This window comes from Monodelphis domestica, chromosome 4, assembly GCF_027887165.1.
Source record: "Monodelphis domestica isolate mMonDom1 chromosome 4, mMonDom1.pri, whole genome shotgun sequence".
NCBI lineage: Eukaryota > Metazoa > Chordata > Mammalia > Didelphimorphia > Didelphidae > Monodelphis > Monodelphis domestica.
In genome coordinates this window covers 87,885,467-87,908,840 of record NC_077230.1, presented here as the reverse complement: position 1 = coordinate 87,908,840, position 23,374 = coordinate 87,885,467, and the positions used below count along the sequence as shown (strand labels likewise).

At 42.9% G+C, this 23,374-nt stretch overlaps 1 protein-coding gene across 8 annotated transcripts in view; it reads left to right on the top strand.

Moving 5' to 3' along the window:
- SEMA5B (semaphorin 5B) overlaps nucleotides 1–23,374 on the top strand; it is a 206,703-nt gene that overhangs the window by 70,176 nt on the left and 113,153 nt on the right. For 2 of the 8 annotated variants that reach the window (XM_056793536.1, XM_056793539.1), the window contains exon 1: nucleotides 525–1,376. The exons of 5 other annotated variants lie outside the window; for them this stretch is intronic. The gene's annotated coding sequence lies outside the window, so the exon portion shown is untranslated. Of the gene's footprint in view, nucleotides 1–511; nucleotides 1,377–23,374 lie in introns of those variants that run through there. One more of the 8 variants, XM_056793537.1, reaches the window with a different exon arrangement.

The window sequence follows — 23,374 nt, the reverse complement described above, 5'->3', positions numbered from 1 at the left end:
GGAAGTGAATATCAGAGCTGAGTACTCAAACTCCCGGCTTCTCCCTCTAGGTTCATCCTCCTTACTTACTCCCCACCCCCATCGCGATGCCACTCAGATAGGAAGAGGGACCCCCAGGGTCACTTGCTAAGAGAATTCTGAAAGGGATGAGGATAGCCAAGCGAAGTTGGGCAAAGATAGGACTCTAGGGACACCGCCTTCATGGAATAGTTCATGTCCAAAGTTATTAAAAAGAGAGAAAACAGCTGAGAAAGCTGGTCGGCTGACAGACAAGCAAACTAGGGATTAGGTTGGCATTGTCAGGCGCTGGGGGTAAAGGAGCAACTCAGCGTCGACAGGAGAAGGCAGGAGTGACCCCCTCGGTCCCAGAGCACCCCCATCCCCCAATCAGTCGGACAATAGACCCAGAGCCCCATTCACGTACATGGGCGCGCGCACGCGCGCACACACACACACACATCTGCTGCCTCTCCTACACACTTCCGAACACCCTCTCTTACACATACAAACTATTTCACCCAGCACTGACATCCGTGTCCTCTCTTGCCCTAAGAGTAAGCATTACACCATCACCCTCGGGTCCAGCCAAAGTTAGGAGTATTGCAGGGACGCCCGACCGACAGAGCGTCTCCCTTTGAGGAGAAATCATTTGCAAACGTCTTTGAAGAAAACTCCAAAGGGAGCTAGCCAGTCAGTGAGGAGGCTCCAGGCAGGGCAGCAGGAGGACAAGCTTTGGGGGCCGGTGATTGGTGTGTCTGGGGCTCGCGGCTGCTACTGCTGCCGCCGCCGCCGTCGCCGCCGCCTCCCGTAGCCTTTGCAAACGCTTTTGTCTCACAGTGGGAGCCAGACTCCTGAGCGGTGTTCAGAGCCGATCTTGGGAGGGAGGGCTGCATTGTGCCGCTGCTGGGGGGGGTTCGGGAGGAACAGCCGGGCGCCTCCAGACTGGAGCTGCCTGCCACACTAGGCTCAGATGGCTTCCTGCTAGTCTCACCAAAGCGTAGCCTCTCTGGGCATTTTTTCCAGGTAGATGTTTGCTCTCTGAGAGCAGCAGGGAGCTGGACCCCCCTGGACTAAGTCATTCTTCAGGGACTCGATGCCTGTCTCCTCCTCAGCTCCGCTGCTTCCTTTGATGTTACCAAACTGCTCTGGCCATCTTCCTCTCGCGGACTGGGGTCTGCTCACACACAGTTCGTTGTGGGTGCTTTGGGGGATTCCAGAGGTTGCCAACGAAGTGAATGAGGAGTGGGACAAACAACCATGCAGGTTCCCCTTTGCTTAAACAGACTGATTGCCGTTGGTTCTAATAGGATTGTTTTTTCTTCTTGGCCTTTGAGTTCTTGAGGTGCCCAAGGATTGAGTCCATGTGTAGTGAATTGGTGAGTACTTTCTCAATTCCCCCGTCAAGTGTGTGCATGTTGGAGAAAATTCTGGGTGGCTTAATTCCGTGTCTGGCAAATCGCCCCCCCCCTTAAAGAACCAAATGGGAACTTATTGGTCTCCCCAGCTCTCGTGGGTGAGATTTCTGTTAGATTCCTTTTTTTATTGTGTTGGGCTAGATGGCTACTGAGATTCCTTCCAACTCCTACATTCTGTGATTGTGTGATTCTTACTATCAGCCTAAAGGAGAGAATTTGGAGCATCTTTGAACCCAAACCTGAGTAGGCCCCATGAAGGGGAACGAGTGACCTGGTTGGTACAGAAGAATGTCTTTATTGTTTTTCCCTGCAAGAGTGAGGGGACTTGAAAAGGGCAGAATCTCTTTCCATTGCCTAGATAGGGTGACACAGAGTAGCAAAGGATCCTCTATGACCCCTGTTACTGAAGCCAACTCTCTCGAGTCCTGGGGGCCCCCTCTCCCCTGATTTCTGCTGGAATTTGGGGAACTTGACAGTGAAACACTTTCTCCTCTGCCTGTGTGTATTTTTGTAGTATGTGACTAATTGACTTTCCCAAGTGGACCTTGCCCCTCTAAGGGCTATTCAGAAAGGTTGTGATGACTTGGAAGTCATTCTAGGCTATTCCCTGAAGATGAAGGTCCAAATGAGTTACTGCCCCAAAAGGCTAACAAAATAATAGAATCATTAAAAAGTGGGTAGCAGAAATTTCAGAAAACATTATTTCACCCCATGTAGAATCATGGGGGGAGAGGCAATAGAGTCTCTACCTGTGTGTGCTTCTGCCCAACTCACCTTAAGGAAAACCAAAGTTGTTGGAGAAGGTCCTGAGAGAGGCAGCTAAAATAATGAAAGGCTCACTCTTCATTGTGCCATCCACAAATTACTCAAACCTATTTTGGAATCCATTTATATTTTCAGCCTGTACCACTTCTTGAAGTCATGGGTTCAGCACACCTCTTCCTCACTATGTAAATAGTATTTATTCCTTTCGATTTGTCCTAAGATAACCTCTGAAAAAGCACTCCTCCAACCCACACCATTCTAATACTCTAGAATTTGGTGAATGAGTCTATGTCTGCATTGTCCATACTGTCTATGTGATTTTTAAAATACTGATCATAGCTTTTCTCCGTCTGTTTTTGTAAGTATTCATCCTAATGTGTTTAGCTGGCTTTTGTAGAGTAGCCCCCTATTTAAGGGGGGAATTGAGCTGCTTGGAACATGACCCTCATCTTTCAGAGTTGAGGACAGCTATCCTCTCTCACACATTCTTCCTTGCTTTGATCAGGCACAGACCACTAGGCTGGGTGAACTGTATGTCTGACTTGGTAAGGAAATTATATTCTTATGATTCAAAAATCAAAATTAGGCATGAGAAAGTCTTCCTGTTAGGTTAGCTCATTTTCTTCAGCCTCTTGGGATCAATCAGGCTTTGAGATAGGTGAATAGAATGTTGCCACTAGCTCAGCACTAATGGAATATAAATATCTGGAGTCTAAACCACAGCCAATTCAATAAGGCATTTATTAAGCACCTCCTGTATGCCAGGTATTACGGTATACGATAGAGACAAAATTAAATTAATTTCTTGGCCTCAAGGAACTTATATTTTTCTAGGGGAGTGGAAGGAAGTAGGTGGGGAACAATATGTTGATAAGTATATAAGATAAGTATATATAGGATTATTTGAAGAAAAGAGAATAAGCTCTAAAAATTTAGTAGATTAGCCAAGGCTTCTTGTAGAAGGTAGTTTGTGAGGGAACCCTTGAAGGAAGCTAATAATCCTAAAAGGTGGAGTTGAGGAAGAAATGAATTTGGAAGAGCTGACCTAACAGCATATTTGGGTACCCTGGACAAGGTTTGAAAATCATCCTCCTTTTGTGTTATCCAACTGTACAGATAGTGTACTGTACAGAGAGTATGATAAGTGGGAAAAGTGGAGTCTGGAGTTAAAGGATCTAGATTCAAATCCTGTATCTGATTCTTATTATCTACATGACCTTGGGTAAGTGGTCTTAATATCATTGACCTTTAGTTTCCTCATCTGCAAAAAATAAAATAAAAGGTTTGACCAGATGGTATCCTTCCAACTCTAGTTCTATGATCCAATGAAAGATATTTAAAAAAAAAAAAACCATACTTAAGTGCCATAGAGATGAGTCACAGTAGTAGAACTTCAGGCCTGGATTCAGGAATACTTGAGTTCAAATCCAGTCTCAGATATTTACAAGCTATATGACCCTGGGCAAGTCACTTAACCTATTTTGCCTCAGTTTCTTCATATGTTAAATGAGCTGGAGAAGGAAATGGCAATCCACCATAGTATATTTGCCAAGAAAACCCCAAATGGGGTCACTAAGAATTCGACTTGACTGAAAAATGATTCAACATGTGCGATGGAGAGTGAAATTTCCATCATTACAAGTAAGTGTATTTATAAAATGTAATATTAATCAGTTTGCCCATTGTGTACTCTTCCCTAATTCCATCCCTGTTTGTCATGTCCTAGGCAGTTGCCTTCTTTGCCTATCTCTGCTCCAAATTACCCTCCCTCCTTTTATTTTTTAACTCTTACCTTCTGTTTTAGTATCAATTCTTAGACATAAGGTCAAGGGCTAGACAATTGAGCTGCCCCTGCTAAGAGGTTTTGAGGATGCAAAAAATAAACAAGACACATTTACTTCTCTCACAGAGCTCAAAGTTGATTAAGGAAAATAGTTGCAATCTGAGAGTCCATTGGCATAGGGAATTATCCCAAACAAAGCAAATTACAGTTTGTACCTTTTCTTCAATTTCATGGGAGTTGCTTGTGGGCACTGAGAAGTTAAATGAATTACCCAGAGTCTCATACCCAGTATTCATCAGAGGAAAAACTTGAACCCAGCTTGAGTCTACATCCACTAGAAAATATTGCCTTTCAGTAGTAGGTGAAGTAAGTTATCCATTCCACCTCTTCATTTTCAGTGAGAAAATTATCAGTCATGGAGGGGCAAGGATGATTCTCCTCAGTGTAGGAATCAAGAGAAATGGACCATATTGGGGAAAGAACTTGCCCAAGATTCTACAAGTCCTCAGTGGAGATAGGACTTCTCCAGCTGGACTCAGGAGTCAGAAAATCAGAGACAAGGGAAAGGAGGGGTAGGAATGGGGAGGGACAGCTAGATAGCACAATGGAGGGACAGATGGATGGATGAACAGATATGGAATTCGATAATTTGATTGCTGTGTTCTTGTGAAAGGACTGAGAATGAATATCTCATTGGGCACCTGACCCCTTCATGTATTCCCATAATAAACAGTCTCAAACTAATTGAGTTTCTAGTCTTGCTAATGGAAAGTAGGAAGCCTTGGACAGGGCTGAGGTCTCCTAGAGGTACTGAGCTTGTGGGGTAATCAGATAATCAAAATGTGAGAGAGTATTCAAATTCCATAAAGCATTATGATTCCTTGGCTCCAGCTCTAATCCTCTCTGGATTATCTCTGAAACTTTCTAGTGTCACTTCATGTTGGTCCCTGTCCCAGAATCTAATGAAAATTAGGCAGTAGAGTTTGAGGAAATCAGACCAAGGCTCTAAAAACAGCTGAATTCAGGCTTTTTGGCCCCTGTTGTGTAAAACTGTTGAATGTTAAGAACTGAAATGGGAAAAGAATATTTTCTCATTTGATCTTCACAAAAACCTTGAGAGGGAAGTGCTGTTTACAGTTGAGAAAACTAAAGCAAATAAAAGTTAAGTGACCTGCCCAGTTAGTTACATATCTAATAAGTGAATCGAAGATCAGATCTGAGCTCAGGGCTTCCTGACTTCCCATCTACTGCGCTATCCACTATACTACCCAGCTAATACCTCTTCCACATTTTACAAGTAAGCCAGCAGACTCACCCTCTTCTAGCCTAGAGAGGTTTATTCTTAAACCCAAGCCACTGTGAATTTAGGCTACTGAAAGATCCAGTCCCCAGACCAGAGGTGTCAAATTTCACAGGTACAGGTGACCAGGGGGTAATAATAATAATAGCTAACAGCAGGGAATAGATTTAAATATAATTGTGAAATCTTTAACAAATAATTTAACAAAATAAAATAAATAAAAATACAATACACCATAGATAATGTTAATCTGAGGTTTTGCAGTCTTTTTCTATTTGAGTTCAACAGCATTGATCTAGAGAGCCCAGCCCCCAGGCACATAGAGGCTTCTTAATAAATGTTTATCGATTGGTTGTTTGAGTAATTGATTCTTAACTTGGCATCCATAAACTTCTTTAATTTAAAAATTTTGATAACTATTTTAATGTTACTTGGTTTTTTTAAAGAATGCTATGTGTTTTATTTCATGCATTTAAAAACATCCTGAGAAAAGATACATGGGTTTCCCCAGGTTTCCTGAAAGACCTCTGACAAAATAATGACTAGGAACCCCTGATTTAGAAGCTGAGGGCAAAGGGGAAACACAAAAAAAATTACCCCCCTACGGGTCATATTCTTGGAATCAAAGACTTCCCAGGCATTGCCCAGGGATCTTAAAAATGCTTTCCCATCACCATTTTACAGATAAAGAAAAGGTTCAAGAAAGGTGAAAGATCTGCCCCAAGGTCACTCAGCTAGGGAGGGGTTTAGCCAGAATTGAACTTGGGCCCCCTGTTCCAAATCACTGGAACATTTCCATATGCGAAGTAGAAAAGAAAAAAAATTGTAGGAGAAACTTCAAATCACTCTTGAATGCAGCTCGCTTTTGCTTTTAAGTCTATAATAACTTCAACATGTAACATTCGAGTCTCTTCTTTCTGCTTGTCTGTGTTTCCTTCTGGCTTTCCTTCTGTTCTCTTCTGTGCATGTTTTAAATGCTTCAATGACCCTCTTTTCTGTCTTTTCTTTTTCTCTTTGGCAACCTGACACAATTCCCCCCCACCCACCCCTTCCTCCTCAAATCAAAAGAAAAACACAACCCTTGTAATAAATATGCAGATTTGAGCAAAACAAATTCCCACATTGGTGGTGTTTGAAAATGTACATCTTATGCTGCATCTTGGGTCCATCATCCCTGGAGCTGGGGGTGGGTTTCGGGCTTTATCTCTGATCCTCTGGCCATTTCATTGGTCCCAGTAACATGGCCACATTTCCCATGGTACTTTTGGAGGGTTTGGGCTATGGGTGAGTAATCAGATAAACAAAATGTGTGAAGAGTATTCCAGTTCCATAAAGCTTCAGCCCCAATCCTCTGGCTTCTTCTGAGTCTCCCCACATGATCCCCCCACCTACCAAAACAAACACTCCTGCCCTTTCAGAAGCTCTGGTGAGAGCGGTGCCCCACAGATTTTAATAACTCATCTATCCCAGGAGGAGCAGAATGCCCTAACATCTCCCTCCTGCTGCTGGCATTTAGCGCATTGCTGTGTTCAGTCTGGCAGGGAAAACCTGCCTGCTGGAGAAGAGACCTCTCACAGACCCCTGAATCCTGTGCAACCAGGGGGTGGCTGAAGAATCCGCCATTCATTCTGTAAGCATCTGTATTGCCTGGTGCAGCACCAGAGCCTGGGGAGAATACAAGGAACTAGAAGGCATGGCCCCTGCCCTCTGGAAACTTACAATCCAATAGGGAATCAGAAGACCTTGCACTTTTTACATCAGGGACACTATCAATGTTAGGAGTTTAATGAATAAAGACAAATGTTTTTCTCTATGACCTTCTCTCTCTGTCTCTGTTTCCCTCTCTGTCTCTTTCTCTCTCTCTTCCCATCCCTCCTTCCTGGTTTCTAACTCTTTCTTTCTCCCTCCATTCTTATATTTTTCTGTTTTTCTCTTCTTTTCTTTCTCTATCTCTCCCTTTTCTTTCTCTCTCTTTCTGTCTGTCTCTCTCCCCCCTTTCCTCTCCTCATTTCTCCTTTTTTTGTCTCTAACTCTTTCTGTCTTTCTCCCCCATCCCTATCTTTTTCCATTTTTCTCTTCTTCTCCTTCTGTCTCTCTGTCTTTGTCTCTCCCTTTCCTCTCTGTTTCTCTCTGTGTGTCTGGCTCTTTCTGTCTCTGTGTCTGTCTCTCTCTCTTTCCCCCTCTTCCTCCTTCTCTCTCCTCTCTTCATCTCTCTCCCTCTCTCTCTCCCTACAATCTTTTAAAAATTCTTTCTGCCTTTCTCCCCCATCCATCCATGTCTTTGTTTTTCTCTTCTTTTCCTTCTCTGTCTCTCTGACTTTATCTGTCTCTGTCTCTCCATCTCTGACTCTGTCCCCCTCTCCTTCCTTAACTCTCTTTCTCTGCACCGCCCCCCCCCCATAATGGTTTGGCAGAGGTTTCCCAGAGGTACTCAGACACCAGCCGCCCCTCAGCTTTATAGTTTCAGCCTGAGCATCTTGCATTAGCGTGGTGCCGAGAGGGGCCTAGCCCCAGCTGAGACCTTTCCTTGGGCTTTCTCTGGTCTCCAAGGAGCCTGTAGGAAAATGCAGCCTGAGAAAACAGCCTCCTTTCCTTTCCCCTCCCCCAGCCCGCTGGTCTCTTTTACCATTTCCCCCCAAACTCCCCCATCACGCCAGCCTCCCGGCCCCAGCTCCCACCACCCGACCCAACTCATGTTTTATGCAGCATCATCCACCAGACTCCGAGAAAGTTGCAGCAGAGCTTGGAAATGAATGGAAAACTTTTTCTGGCAAGGGTGCCTGAGTGTGTTGTGTGAGCTGGGGTTACCAGGGTCGCCATGAGCCGAGATCTCCTTGGGGTAAGGGGGGAGAGGGGGGAATAAATTGGAAGGGGAAGGACGCCCCAAAGCAATCCCTCTTCTATTCTCTTTTCTCCTTGTGATTTGCTTGTCTTCCAAATACCACCAAATCTTGCTCTCCCCCAAGCCCCTGCCCTGCCAATGTTCTGACCTGGCCTGGGTCTTCCCTTCAATCCCCATCTGTCCATTTGGAAAGGGGGTGGAACACAAGTACGCCTCAGCCCTAGGCATACAATTTTCAGAAAATTTGGAGGTGAGGAATTGTGGGCTTTGCTTTTGGGGGTGAGTGGGGTGGAAACGGAGAAATCCTTCCCTTTGTGAGACTAAATCGAGTTAGCGGAACAACATAAAGTGTTACGTGTGGCTCGATTGCATTTTAAAATGAACACGTTTAGCCCAATGAACATCAGAATTATTCGAACAGGACTTAGAAATTTCTGATAGAATTCATTTGCCATTGTTTTTCCTTTCTGTTATAAACAGATCTTTCGGGTACTGAGCTTTGAGGAATCTGGCATTTGCTAGTTTTTGCTAGTTCATGAAAAGCAGGCGAAAACTTGAAAAGAGAAGAACCATAGACGGCATTGCAAAATAAAGAAACTTATTATGTTTTTAGGACTTAGTACCCTCCACAATGTCAGGCAGATGCAGAAAGCCCTCTTTCAGAGGCTCTTTTCAGAAAAAGAGAAAAGAAAAAAAAAGAAACCTCCCTTCCCCCCTCCCCAACACACACACCTCATTGGACACAACTTATGCCACATGGAATGTTGGTTAATCCATCTCATTTTCTGAACTGTCATTATCAGCAGTTTCTGCTACTTCTGATGCTTCATTTTGATTATATTTATGGACATCTGAAGATGGAGGGTTTAGTCTAATTGAAGACTCCTGGCAATGGAATTTCCCTGGATCTTAAGCCTAGTTTTCTCATACCCTGATGAAAAATAATAGGATTTCAGCTTCTGTTTGGGATGGAGAAGTGGGACTTGGGACCCTTCGTCCCTCTGTCCCCCTCCCCCAGTCTCTGGATTTACTGACTCCTTGGTCTAGTTGGGGGGGGGGGCTGCTTTAGAGTCAGATTTCTGCCTCCTCAGTCCAGGATTGTTGTATGGGAGGAGTGAGCCAGCAAGCTTTCTAGAGGAGAATGGGGGCAGGGGGTGTGGGGTGGGGGATGTAGGGGGTGAAGAGGGAGCCTGTTCAGTTATGGAGCCTTGATGAATGAACAAACCCTCTTTAGGAAAACAATTGCTGTAAGCCAATGTAAGGACTGTGAATAATGCCTCTGTTTGTCAGGGTTGCTATTTATTTATTTATTAATTCATTCATTCATCTTCTCCTTTCCTCTTGCCCAGGACCAATTATGGGACTGATGAATTTTTCATCTCAAAGCTAAACTCAGGGGGGATTGAACTGCCTCCCTCTCCTCCTCTCTATTCTTTCCTTCCCTCTCATTTCTATTTCTTTAAAAAAAATTTCCTAATAAATAGCTTTAGCTATGCCTTTTTTTAAATCATAAGATTCATTTCCCACTATATCCCCAGTTGAATCCTGTCTTGTAACAAAGAAAACTTTGATCAAAACCCATCCAAGGAACTAACGACATCTGTTGCTTTGCCACATTCTGTATCTGTCGTCCCTCACCCCTTTACCTAGAGGAAAGAAGTACAGAAAAATACTCTTTTGTCTGAGATCAGTTTTTAGCATTGCAATTTGATTGAGCTGGATGGCATTTTAGATTGTTTTCACTATCTTGTTGTAGTTATTTTGTATATTGTTCTCTTGGTTCTACTGTCTTTGCTCCGTGTCAATTCATTCAAGTTGCATCTTTTACTCAATTCCCCTTGTCTTTCAGTTATGCCTTTCTCCTCCTCTATCCCTTCTATTACTTGCAGAAGATCATGAGAGTCTGATTAGTCAAAGTACAGAAGAGATTTGTCTGAGAAGTTACTACTAATAATGGTAATGATCATAGCTAGCATTTATGTAGAGTTTCAAAGTTTGCAAAGTGCTTTACAAATATTAGATCATCTTATCCTCATAACAACTCTGGAAGGTGGGTATTAGTATTATTAGCCCCATTTTTCAGATAAGGAAACTGAGGTCAACAGAGGCTAAGTAACTTGACCAGGGCCACACAGGTAGTAAGAGCCTGAGATCAAATTTGAAAGGAGATCTTCTTGGCTCTGGGTCTAGCACTCAACCACTGCAACACCCATTTTGACCTTCCCTGGACTTACACTGTCCAGCCATCCCTTAAATACTCTTTGGCACCCTTTCTCTGGGTGGCCATAGAGTATAGGCCTTCCTGGAGCATTCCTCCTTCCCTGATCTCTTTTTCAAGATACAGGAATTAGTACATAGATGTTTCACCACCTGTTATCCTCTCTTCTTCCAAGAAAAGTGAATGTGACTGGGGAAAGGAAGTTGTGTTGTTAAAAGACATCTGATCTGTGAATTTTTGGATGTTATCTATCTAGTCCAACACCTTCATTTTATAGATGGGGAAACTGAGGACTGGAGAGCTTAAGTGTTTTGCCTTGGGTCACACAAGTAGTAAGTAACAAAGTCCAGAATCTGAACCAAAGTCTTCTGGCTCCAAATAAGAGGCTCTCTTAGTCAATTCCTTCATTTTCTATCTCACAGTAGATAAAGAAGGATTTCAAGTAGGATTGTTATAGAAGCCAAGTCCTTTTGGTCTTATATCCTTCTTTTAAGTATCTCTTCACATTATGAAGTACTTTGTGGCTGTTGAGTCCTTTCAGTTGTTCTGACTCTTTGGGACTCCATTTAGGGTTTCCTTGGTAAAGATGCTGGTTTGCCATTTCCTTTTTTTCATTTTTCAGATGAAGAAATTGAGGCAAACAGGGTAAAGTGACTTGGTCAGAGTCATACAGCTAGTAAAGTGCCTTGAGGTCAGATTGGATCTTGGGAAGATAAGACTTCCTGATTCCAAGCTTGAGACTCTACTGTGACCACCTAACTGCCCCTTTTAAAACATTTGGATCTCTTCAAAAGTAGCACTAGCACTGGTCTCTGGCCATTTTGGGGTTGTCTCTAGCTCCTCTTTGATAAATAGATCTCTCTTCTTTCCCAAAAACCCATGCCAAGGCAGTCCCCCAGCTTCCTCACTTCACCTGGTCCACCATATTGCATCCTCATTTGTCCAAAATTTCTCCTGAAGGAATCTGAGACACATAGGATGAAGCCAGAGGAGAAGGAGACAGAAATTGGGGGGGAGGGGAGAAAGGAGATCTTTCAGGCTAAATAAAGGAGCTTCATTCACCCTGGAGAAGAGATAGCCCAAAGAAACCAGCCAGTCAATGAATCAACATTTATTAAGTGCCCACTCTATGCCAGGCTTCTGTGCTAAGCTCTAGGAATACAAAGAGAGCCAAGAGAGACCTTGTCCTTGAGGAGTTCACAGTCTAATGCAGGAGACAACATGCAAAAAACTGTGTCCAAGCAAGATATGGGGAAGAGACATAGGAAACGGGGGTGAGTGCTGAATGGTTGTTTTGGGGTCTCTCAAGATACTCATAGTTTCTGTTTATTAAGGTTCATTGCTGTTGAGAACAGAGCAAGAAGAAATATGTTTTCCTTTTCTTTTTTTTAATTGCAACAGGAGGGATTTAGACTAGGCAGGAAGCGTTTCCAAGATTTTAGAACACTAGAAATAAACAATGCAGTGGAGACTAGTAAACCTCTTCCCTGGGAGATCTCTAAAGAGTAAGAGAGACATTATCTTCCTTTAGAGGTGGTTTCTCTAGGATTCTTTAAGGGTTGCTCCAAAATTCTGATGACTTGGTCTGTGAGAATGGAAGGAGGGGCATCTGGGAAGCACGCAACTAGTGAGATCCTCTCTAGCCATCAGATCATAGAGCAGAACTGGGAGGGATTTGGGGGGTGGGGGTGGGGGGCATCTAGTCTAGCCTCCTCATTTTATAGTTTAGGAAACTGAGGCCCGGGAAGGTTATATGACTCGCCCAAAGTCATAGAAAGTGTACATATCAGAGGTAGGATTTGAATTGGGGTCTTCCTGACTCCAGAGCCAGAGAGGCAAAATGATGTAGGGGATAAAAGTAGACTTGGTAAGTCACTGTTCTGCCTTGGAACCCCTATACAGCATAGCTTCTAAGACAGAAGGTAAAGGATTTAATCATTAAATAGCATGGGGAAACTGAGGCTTTGCCCCAGGTGGCTGACATAGGGAGCCAGCCTCCCTGTGAGGGGGAGATGGTTGAGGCAGTAAACTTTGAATGGAGTCTAGGAGCTACTTTCTAACTGTGTGACCATGGGCTTAGCTGGGCTTTAGTTTACTCATCTGTAAAATGGGGATGATACTAGTACCATTTTTCATAGACCTCATAGCCCCATTTAGGTCTTAATGTTCTAGATAAACATTATCATCATCATCATCATCATCATCATCATCATCATCATCATTATTATTATTATTACTCACATACTGAATCTGGGTCAGGCCAGCCTGGGAGTCTGGCCAAGGGACATCGGAGGTCCTTCTTCTTGGAGCCAGTCATGTCTCTTCCTCCTGAAGGCACCACCAACTGCTCCTGGCAGGCCAGACAGAAAAACTCTAGAATGAGAGCAATCCTCCCAAGCCGGGCACAGACCTGGGCCCAGAGCCCACACATTTCACAGGGAATGAGGTCTTGGTAACTAGCGCTGCCATACAAACATACTCTTGCTCAGTGCCTGATAGAAACCAGGCATCGTGCCTAAAGGGAAATCGGGCAGGAGAATGAAAAGGAATTGAATTGCCTCCCTCTCCCTTTCCCTCCCTCCCCTGGTCTGTTTCCATGGGACTCTGAGTGTTAGTCCTGGAGGCAGCCCTTGGGTGGGCTCTGAGCTCGGGGACCTTGTGGCCAAGGGTGAGTGTGGGTACAATAAGGAGCAGGAGCATCTCTGGGGAGGAGCAGAAGGGCCAGTGCCCTGGAGAGTGAAGGAACAAGTTGACTGCCAAATGATTTTTGTCAATTAGAGTCCACTTCTAGGCTAATACAAGAAAATAGTGGCACAGCTATGACAAAGCAGCGGCTAATCCAAATTTATTTCTAGCTAGAATATGATTCTCAAAGAGCAAGTTTCCTTTCCCAATGAACGATGGAGCTCTAAACAGCATAGAGAGGGGGAGCCAGGAGGACGTGTCCTAGCGGTGTGATCCTAGGCAAGTCACTTAACCCCAGTTGCCTAACCCTTACCACTCTTCTATCAATCCTAAGATAGAAGGTAAGGGGGTTAAAAAATATTTTTACAATAAATAATTTATAGCTGTGAGATCCTGGGCAAGTCACTTGACCCAAATTGCCTGGTTTATCTCCATTCTAAGACAGAAAGTAAGGGGGGCTTTGTTTTTTTGTTTCTTATAAATAAATATTAGCTATGAGACCTTGGGAAAGTCATTTAACACTAGTTGCTGAACCCGTACCACTCTTCTGTCTTGAAATTAATATTTAGTATCCATTCTAAGATAGAAAGGGTTTAAAAATTTTTTTAGAGTAAATAAATACTAGTTGTGAGACCCTGGATGAGTCACTTAACCCCAATTGCCTGGCCCATACCACTCTTCTGCCTTGGAACTAATACCTAGTATCAATTCTAAGACAGAAGGTGAGGGGTTTTGTTTTGTTTTTAATAAATAAATACTAGCTGTGTGATCCTGGACAAGTCACTGTTCTGCCTTGGAACCACTATACAGCATAGCTTCTAAGACAGAAGGTAAAGGATTTAATCATTAAATAGCATGGGGAAACTGAGGCTTTGCCCCAGGTGGTTGACATAGGGAGCCTCCCTGTGGGAGGGAGATGGTTGAGGCAGGCTCCCTACAGTAACTTCCCTCCCTGCACCTCCCCATGCCCAGGTACAATGCCCTAATGGACCTCCAGTCCACTCTCTTGCTGTTCTGCCCCTTCCCCAACAGTCCTAGAGATGAGGGCTGGACTCCGGCACCTCATTCTACAGTCAGAGATGGTCTGTGCTACTGTTTCCCTTCAAAGAAATTTGGCCCAGGTGAGAGAATTTCTAGTTGTGGCTCTTATAATTCAGGTACACAATCATTACAGTTTATATTCTCTGAGCTCACACTCAGTGATATGGCGGGGAAGAGGGGAGGATGAGGGTAGAGAGTGCCAGAGAAACCTGGGGGATAAGGGGGGACAGAGGTTGTCAATTTGGAATTAACTACTGCAGAGAATTTCCAAAGCAGAAAATGGAAAGAGGATTATATTGCTAGGCAAGGGGCTATGGGTCTGCCCATGCGAGGATGTGAGATATCAAGGATCTTTGATTCATGGCCCCAGAAAATGGGCAATTTAAAGCTTAAAGCAAAAACCTTTCCACAAAGCTATGTCAGATGATAGGGTGGGAATTCCACTGTAATTCTCCCTGGCAAGATGTGTGGTCCCTGAAAGAAGCACTTAGAAGCATCCGTGCTGTCCCCCAAAATCCAGATAGGATCTCAAACTAGGGTTTGAGTTTAACAGATAGAAATCAAATTCCCTAAGATGCAAATGCAGGCATTCTTGGGGCATCTGACCTAAATGGGGGAGAGGAGAGTGGAAAGGCAATTCTGTTCATCCAGACCTGTGGTTTTATTGGTGTACCTTGAGAGTCTAAGTTGCCTAGATCATTAATTAATCAGACTCAAATAGAAAAAGTGGCTACTGATCCATATAGTTGTGTGACCTAGGGCAAGTGGCTTAACCCTGTTTGCCTCAGTTTCCTTATCTGGAAAACGAGCTGGAGAAGGAAGCAGCAAACCACTTGAGTATCTGGCAAGAAAATGAATCAGATAGGACTGAAAAATGACAGTTGTGCAACAACAAAATCTATACAAAAGGATGCATGACCTCTATCCTCCCCCCATCTCCTCTCCTCAGATTTCTCTGGCATTCTCCACACACCCCACCTCTCCCTTTTCTCCACCCTGGTTGCTGAGCATGAGTTCATACAACTGTATATTGATTTAGTTTTTATTTATTTTATTAAATTACATTTTAATCTGGTTAAACCTCTGGCCTAAGACACTAGAAGCTTAAGTGGGTTAAGTTTAAATTTAAGCCCAGAGTCCCAGGGCTACCATATGTCAGGGATAGAATTTGAAATTTGATGTCTTGGTGGATAGAGAGAGCTGGATTCGGGACGAAGTACTTGGGGCTTGGTATGAGGGAAGGGGGAAATCCCTATTCTTTGAATTCTAATAAATCAGGGGCTGGGGCTCCATAAAGAGTGCTAAAGCTGGGGAGTTGAGTGGTAGAAATATTCCTAAAAAGCAGATGTTTGTGTTGATGTATGTCTGTGTAACTAGGTTTCAAACATTCCCTCCTCCTTGGTCTTGCACTATTCCTTGATCTCTTGCTCCCTCCTTTATGGTCTCCACATATCATGCCTCATTTTGCAGTTACCATGCCTGATCACCCCTACTAGACTTCAGGAGGGAAGGGACTAGTCCTTATTCTCCATTATATTCCCTTGAGTACTTAGTAGTAAGTAGTCAAAAATATTTGTTGATTGAATTAATTTGCTTAACAGTTTTGTTGTTATTCAGTCATATCTGATTCTCCAAGATCTCATTGGAGTTTTCTTGGCAAAGACACTGGACTGGTTTGCCATTTCCTTCTCATTACAGATGAAGAAACTGAGGCTAACAGAGTTAAGTGACTTGCCCAGGGTCTTGAGGTCAGATTTGAACTTGGATCTTGCTGACTCTAGGTGCCAGGCTTTAACCACTGCGTGTCAAGCTGTCCTTCATTAGAGTGTGTCTCTATTTGACTACACTACCACAAGTGTCCCAAAGTGCCACCTACTGATGGGGGCTCAAAAGGATGATCTGGTATCATAAGCTTGCTTACTCCATGTCTATCTCCTACTTCCCAGATCTCTTTGTGTCCTTCTTACTCTAATTCCTCCCCATTTCACCATCTCCAGAATCCATTTCCAAGCTCCCCAGAGCTCTTTTAGCCACCCTTTCCCTCTAGTCTATCATCTTTCCTTCTCTGACATCAACTCCTCCATTGAACGTCTCTTGATTGCTCCAGCTGAAAGCAGTCTTTTCCTCTCCCAATTTTCTCATAGCACTTTGTAGTCCTTCTTGGCACTTATCCCTTTCTGCCTCCAATCATGCCTATTTGTGTTATGTGTCATCTTGCGTGCCCCATCTCCCATTCCCATCATAAACGAAACAATCTTCCCTCCTCATCTCCACCTCCAGCCTTCCTTGGCTTTGTTCAAGACCCAGCTAAAGCCTCACCTATGAGGAGGAAGGCTTTTCCTCTCCCCTTCGGTTCTAGCAGCTTTCTTCTGTTGATTATTTGCAGTTCATTCCATCTATAGCTTGTTTGTACATATCCATCTCCATCATCAGACCAGGAGCTCCTTGAGAATAGAGACTGTCTTTTACCTTTCTTTGCATATCCAGTTTAGCATAGTTTTTGGTCTGCAGTAGGCATTTAATGAATTGTTGACTGACTACTTCATGCCAAGGATTGGATCTTTCTTATATTTTATCTTTATATTCTCAGTATCTAACATGGTGTTTTGCATTTCATAGGTATTTAATAAATGCTTGCTTAATTAAATTGATTTAAATCTATTGCATTCCCCTTGCCTCTAGAAAGATGGGCAAGGGAAAAATCCCAGACCAAGTTTAGTTATGCTTTGGGGGAAGTTAATAAAAAAAATATTAACCAATATCTTGGAGATTTTCTTATTTTGCTCAGTCCCCTGCCATTAAAAAGTCTGACTCTACCTGACACTTTGGGGGAGAGAGGGACAGCCTGTGTCTATGTGTTCTCTCTCTCTCTCTCTCTCTCTCTCTCTCTCTCTCTCTCTCTCTCTCTCTCTCTCTCTCTCTCTCTCTTTTTCTCTCTCTTTTCCCTCTCTCTGTCTTACACACACACACACACACACACACACACACACACACACACACACACACGCATAAAAATAAGAAAGCACATAGCTTAAAAGCAATTAGCATGTATGAATTTTATCTAGGCTGCAAAAATTCAAACTATTTAAACAGAAATTAGAAAGGTAATTTTACAAAACAGATTAAGCTTTAGAATCAGCTTCTGCCCCACTTGGGCAGAGAGGGAATCAGGAATAGGAGTTAAAAAACATCATTATATTTCTCAGAATTCCCAGAAAGAAATGGTCCAGCAAACCTCTCATCAGGGGTCCAGAAGATGGAAGGAATGGCTGATAGAGCCAAGCTATCTTCAGTGGCTGGTCCCTAGTCCTGTAATGCTGCTTCCAGCATCTTTTCACTCCTCATTACCCTGATGCTGGGCTCAGCTCAAAAGTTCCCTGCCCTGTCTCCACGTACCACCCGAGAGTCCTCAACTCTTCCAGGGTAGAAAGAAGATAGCATTGTCTCCTTGAAGCTAGATCTCCAGAAGCCCATGAAGCCTTTGCCTGGAGAAATTTATCTCAAAATTCTCTATAGTAGATTTGGAACTAGAAAGACTTCAGAGATCTTCTAGTTACAGATCAGGAAACTGAGGCTTACAGAGATTGTCCAGAGTCAGATTGGGAGTAAATAGCAGTGAGAATTTGAACCTGGGTCCTTGGTTCCAAACCTTCTCAGAACTTTTTTTTCTCACACCATGTTCTTAAAGATCTCTGGGGAAGGGACCTATATTTTTCTCACACATTCCAGAGCCTTACACCTTTATGATAAAGGAAGCATTTATTAAGTTCCTAATATGTTCCAGGCACTAACTACTGTTACCTCATTTGATCTTCCCCCCAGCCCAAGGAGATAGGAACCATTATCAGCCCCATTTTGTAGATAAAGAAACTGAGGCTGAGAAAGATCAAGTGAATTAATTGCCCAGGGTCACATAGCTAGTGTCAGAGGTCAGATTTTAACCTAGTTCTTCCTGACTTGATGGAAAGCCAGTGCTCTTAGCTGCCTACCTGGGCTCCATAGTCCTGAAGTTTCCATACCAAAAGCAGCTGGGTCATGTGATTGATAGACTTAAAGAGTCGGGATGGACTTGAGTTCAAATGATGTACTCAGATGCCAGTAATATGATTCTGGACAAGTCAACCTCTCTCAAATAGCCTATGGAAATAAAACATTTTCTAAGCTTTGAAGCCCTACATAAATACTAGTTATTACTATTAAAAATCATCATGGGATTAGGAGGAATGTTTTATCACATCTGAAAAACTGGGTAAGGACACAGGGTAGGAAAAAATGTATGTTCCTCTGTAGAGAAAAGCATTTACAACAGGGCTATCCAGAGATTGATGTTCAGGACTCTTCTGTGTCATTTAATATTTTATATAAATGATAGAGAAAAGAGAGCGCTCAATAAAATTGCTTAATTTATCAATGACTTGGATTTCTGTTCTGGGTAGTAAAATACTGAGCTATAAGAAGCTAAACTGTAGCTGAATATAAAAAATCTGTGCAAATAGGCAGAAAAACATGTCAGCTGAGTTTTGTGGTTAGGTGAGAAAGAGCATTTATGAGAAATAATGGGCCAAATCCAGAAGATGATAGGTTCTGAACAATCATTTACCACCTAAGGACTGTATCTAGCAATCATTAGAAACATTTTCCCTGAAGAAATCAAATCAATTGAGTGAGTCGCTTAACCTTGCCTGGCCTCAGTTTTCTCATCTATAAAATGGGAAGTGTTGGACTAGCTAGCCTCTGAGGTCCAATTCTAGATCTAGGATCCCGTGTTCAGGTCAAAAATGGATAATGATGCCTAAGGCATCATCATGAAAGATCCTGGCAATCAAAGAAAATGTTATCCTGCCCTAGTATGAAATGATGGTACATCTGTGCCTAGGGCATTGCACCTATTTCTGGTCCCCTGTTATTCAGTAATTTCACACAGATGTTACAAAGACATAATGCAAGCACAAATGCAAATAAATGTAATAAGAAAATAGCAAAACAGAAGCACAATACAAACATGCAGCAATTAACATGCCTCGGTGTTGTTTTTCAGCTGTATCTGACTCTCCATGACTCCATTTGGACTTTTCTTGGCAAAGATAGTGGGGCGGTTTTCCATGTCCTTCTCCAACTCATTTTTACAGATGAGGAAACTGAGGCAAACAGGATCAAGTGACTTTCCCAGGATCACACTGCTAATAAGTATTTGGGCTAAATTTGGTCTTAGGAAGATGAGTCTTCCTGACTCCAGGCTCAGGGCTCTATTCACTTCTTCACCTAGTTGCCCATTTCTTGTCCCTACATGTCAAGAAATTATATATATACACATATAGTGCTTAAAGATTACAAAACTCTTGTCTCGTAACACCCTCTGTGATATGAGGCCATCAGGGCAAGTATTATCTTCCCATTTTATAGATGAAGAAATGGAAGCTCAGAGTGCTTCAATGGCTTGTCCATTGGCATCCAGGTGGCACAGTGCTGGACCTGGAGTCAAAAAGACCTGAATTCAAATGAAGTCTCAGTCATTAAATGGCTATATGAGCCTAGAGAAGTCACTTAACCTCATTTTCTCATGGGAATAGGAATAGCATGTACCAACCAAGTTTGTTTTGAAGAGAAACCAAGATAATATTTGTAAAGTTCTTTGCAAATCTTAAAGCACTATACAAATGTTATCTATTATTAGTGTCTAAGTCAGCATTGGAATCTTGGGTTTCTCTGTTGCAAGACAAAGATTGAGAAGGGGGTGAGAGTAATTCAGAAGCAACTACATGGCATAACGAATAGTTAGAGCCCTTGACCTTGGGTCAGGAAGATCTGAGTTTGAATCCTGTCTGTGACATTTACTCGCTATGTGAACCTGGGCAAGTTTTTTAACTTTGCTAAGACTTAGTTTCTTCATCTGTAAAATGGGGGTAATATTAGCATCCTCCTTATAGGGTTATCAGGAGGATCAAATTAGATTATGTGTGTAAAGCCCTCATAGCCCTATATAAATGTTAGCTATTATCATTATCATCATCTTTATCATCATTATCCTTTGAACCCATTAATCTGGATAAATAGGAAGCAAAAAAAAAAATAATGAGGACTAGTCACAATCAAGGATTTAGTGGCAGGGAACACAGGCTTGATCCTTAGACTCTAGAAGAAGCATCCTCTTGATCCAGGTGGCACAATGGATAGAGTGCTGGGTCTGGAGTCAGAAAGACTTATTTTCCAGAATTCAAATGTGGCCTCAGACACTTACCAGCTCTGTGTGACCCTGGGCAAATCACTTCACCCTCTTTGCCTCAGTTTCTTCATTTGTAAAGTGGATTGGAAAAGGAAATGGAAAACCACTTCAATATCTTTGCCCCAAAAGGGGTCACAAAGAAATGGCTGAACAACAACTTGAAATCTGAGAGTAGTTTAAATACCAAGTGAGATAACATTCTACCACAGGTAACAAATACACGAAAATTGTTACTCTAAAAGGTGGTGTAAATTATAAATACAAAGAGATTCCCAAAAAGGCTCAGATAAATTTCTGAGTGGCAGATCAACAATGATCACTAAGGGAAGTTAAGATTGGTGGGGCAACTTGGTTGATAATAGGAAGAATAATCCAATCTTCCTTCCACAATGCATTTCTCAGTGCCATTCAAGAGATGAAATATTCAACCGAATGGACTATAGGTCTGGCCCACATCTTCTCTTCTTATATTCCTCAATTTCTCTTGCAGCTCAAGTCCATTTTCTTTTGTTCTCTATCCTCTCAGGGAAAATGGGAAGGATTGGTCATCCTTCAGTGCCCTGGAAACTCTTCAGATCCCTCTTCCCCACCATCAATGCCCTTTTCTTATTTTATTTACTAAAATATGTATTATTTATTTTATTAAATATTATTTTACTGACAGGTTTTGTTTTCACATCTCTTTCATATCCAAATCTGTCCCTTTTCAACTCCCCTAATCAGTAAGTCACTCCTTGGAACAGATTATGAAAGAAAGAAGGGGGAAAAAAACCCAGTTTAGCAGAACTAGCCAAAACCTGTGTCTGACCACATATACGATATTCCCCACTTGTGTTCTCCCACTCTGCACAATGGAGGGGGAGGTTTTCTCAGTTCTTCTCCACAGACAACCTTCCTCGGTCAGTTTTTTCATGCTGTTAGAATTCATTCAGCAAACGTTTAATAAGCATATACTATGGGAAAAGCTTTGTGTTAGGTCTGGGAGAGATCAAAAGATAAATAGGGACCCGGTACCTGCCCTCCAGGAACATAGATCTGAGGCAGTCAGAATTGGAAGGGACCTTGGAGATCCTCCAGTCTGACTTACAATCTGGTAAGTGAGATAAGACATGCACAAATAACAAAAGAGATTGCATGCATAAAGGCGAGGGAACTGCTTTGAGAATCTCAAGGACAGAAGTATAACTTTGGGTGGGATAGAGTGAAAGTATCAAGGTAGATATTATAGTCATTTAGCTTCCCAGGGTCTGTTTCCCTATAGACAAAAGGCAGGAGAGATTACTGGTTGGATGCCAGCTTAGAAGGCTTCCAGTGGAGTGTCCCAGGGACAGATGTTTGGTCTTGGGGAGGAGCACCAGCTGTGTCCCAAATCAGCCTCAGATACTTACTGTTTGACGCAGGGTAAAGCACTTAACTTCTGTCCGTCCCAACTCTCATTTGTGATTCCAAGAAGCTGTAGCAAGACCAGCAGCCAGAGCCCAGTAAAACTGTCTCATCAAGGTAACCTCAAACCCATCCATGAGGGAGGGATCGTTTACCACAAGCATATGAAGATTTTTCCCCTCCACGTGATGGGCAGATGAGAACAATTTGCTCCGACAGCCAGGAAGGTGATGAAGCAGGCACTTGGTCAGACATGGAAGAGCCAAAGTCATCCCCTGCATCCCAGGTCATTGTCAGTCCTCTTGACTTTTGTCCTGCCATTGGACTTCAGTGACTTTGGGAGAGAGAGTGAGGATGACTTCGTACAACTCTGCCTAACTTTAATCCAAATCACGTGCAAGTCAAGATGCCACCTGGGATGCCATTGGGCTTCTTTGAAAAGGAAGGACCAACAGGGAAGTGATGGATACTCTCTGTCCTGCCCTGGTGAGACCACATCTAGCGTGGTGTGTCCATTTTGGGGTCCCGCCATTAGGAAAGGAAACTAATAAGCTCCAGAGAAAAGCAAAACAGGACGATGTAGAACTTCATTCTTGTGCTATTTAAAGATTGGCTGAAGGAACTGAGGATGTTTAACTTGGAGAAGACAAGACTGAGAGGAGACCTAACAGCTAATGATAATAGCTAACATTTATATAACACCAATTATGTGCCCTTTACAATTATTATCTCATTTGATCTTCATGCTAACCCTCGAATGTTAAATACCATTATTATCTCCATTTTACAAATGAAGAAACTGAGGCAAAGAAGTGAAGTGAAATAACCTGAACCAAAAAGATTAGTCACACAGCTAGTAAGGAACTGGGGTCAGATTTGAACACAAGTCTTATTTATTCCAGAGTCTGAGCCCTCTCTTCATAGCATCACCTGCCTGCCACTAAAGCTGTGGCCATGACATAGAGAAGAGGGGCTGGATGTGTTATGTTTGACCTCATAGGAAAGAATTAGATGCTATGGGTGGAAGTTGCAAAAAGACAAGTTTAGGTTTGATGTCAGAAATAACTTTCCAGCCAAAAGTGGAATGGGTTGCTTCTGGAGACAGTGGCTTCCCATCACCTGAGGACTTCAGGCAGAGTCTGTGCGAAACATTCGTTGGGGATGCTGGAATGTTGATTCTTGTTCTTAGATGGGAGTGATCTGGAGTGTGTGGCTAGAAATGTCCCCTCTGACTCTACAGTTCTGTGATTCTGTGACTAAGTGACCTTCCCAGCAGTCCAAAAGAAGGGTTGACAGTGGAATTGTTTGTCGGCTCTGGAAGGGGGAAGGGAGGAGGGGAGGGAAAGAAAAGTATCATGGAAACATGGAAAAAAAAATTTTAAGAAGGGTTGAGTGATCCAAAAGAAGGCTTGTTGGAAGAGGTGGCCTTTGAGGTGGACCTTGAAAGGGTGACTTAGATTTCAACAGGCAGAATGGAAAGGCTTTCCTGCATAGGGCACAGAATCAAGATGGTGAAGAGCTGGCCGATCTGACTGCTTGGCTGGAGAGTAGAGGAGGGGAAGACAAAGCAGACACATAGGTAGTGGTGTGGTAGTAAATGTTTAACAACCAACTCTAGGGTTGGGGGAGGAGTGTGCTGGACACACTTTTTCATCCACATTTCCTCCATCACTTTCTTACCCTAGATAACCAAAAATGACAAATCAAACTCTGGTTCAC